Genomic DNA, 1,492 nt, shown 5'->3' on the forward strand with positions numbered 1-1,492 from the left:
CCATAGATGTGTGTTACGCTGTGAAGCAATCCTTTCTGCACAGGCTGGTGTTGCACTGATATATGGCGTCCTTTCTTATGGCACTTTTGGCCCACACTCCTCACCTTTGCAGTTTGTGGAATTTTGCTGGGAAAGTGTTGTCCTGGTATAATACGGGCACCGTCGCTTCCAGCGGATATGTTTGGGCCCTCCCCTTCCTGGTTCCCTAATTTTAGGTCCTTGATAAATCGCCTCTTGAAACAGAAGAAATGTTCCCCTCGGGCACAACTGCATATTTTTTATTTCCTGACTTCTTATTGGAGCCTTAAAGAGGCTCTGTCACCACATTATAAGTGCCCTATCTTCTACATAAGGAGATCGGTAATATAATGTAGGTGACAGTAATGCTTTTTATTTAGAAAAACGATCTATTTTTACCGCTTTATTAGCGATTTTAGATTTATGCGAATGAGTTTCTTAATGCCCAAGTGGGCGTATTTTTACTTTAGACCAAGTGGGCGTTGTACAGAGGAGTGCATGACACTGACCAATCAGCATCATGCACTCCTCTCCATTCATTTACTCAGCGCATAGGGATCCTGTTAGACCCTTATGTGCTGTCTTATACTTACACATTAACAATACTGAAGTGTTTAGACCGTGAATAGACATTCCACAGGATGTCTATTCGCAATCTCTGCACTTCGTTACTCTGTCTGTGGTAGTTACAGCAGAGGAAGCGTAATCTCGCGAGATTACGCTGTAGATGACAGGTTACAACAAGATTACGCTTCCTCTGATGTAACTACCACAGAAACAGTAACGAAGTGCAGAGATTTGTTTGGCCATTATACTGCATGGAGGCATCTGTATGGGCATTATACTCCATGGGAGAATCTGTTTGGGCATCATACTGTATGAGGGCATCTGTGGGACAGTATACTGTGTGATGGCAGATATGGGGGCATTATACTGTATGGTGGCAGCTAGAGGGCATTATACTGTATCGGGCAGCTATTTGGTATTATACTGTGTGGGAGGCACTATGGGGGCACGATAGTGTATGGACTTAATCGAGTATCAGTGGGATTAGAGGCGTGGCTTAGAAGAAAAAAGATTTGCCGCAAATCGCTGCGCGCGCCATATCGGTTGCCCCTCTTTGTGATACTTGAAAGTTGGGAGGTCGGTGCACTGTCTGTTTCACGCACCAGTTGCTAAAGAAATGTGATGAGAAAACTAAAACTAGGAACACTGATGCCACGCAGAACTGAAATACAAGCGCGTAATGGACACGCTCGTCTGAAAAAGGCCTAAAAGAGTAATACACTGAAAAACAAAAGAGAATCCTAGTACAGTCGTAGCCTTCACCCCAAGCTACTCGGTCCGTGTATTACTAGCGTTTAATAGGCCACCATTTATTGTCCTGTGGTAACATATAATAACAGAGCGTCTTTATTCTACAAATTACTGTAACCCCACACCAATAAAACATGGTAACGCCCTATTCTCTATG

The sequence above is a fragment of the Rhinoderma darwinii genome, chromosome 2 (assembly GCF_050947455.1).
Source record: "Rhinoderma darwinii isolate aRhiDar2 chromosome 2, aRhiDar2.hap1, whole genome shotgun sequence".
Classification (NCBI taxonomy): Eukaryota; Metazoa; Chordata; class Amphibia; order Anura; family Rhinodermatidae; genus Rhinoderma; species Rhinoderma darwinii.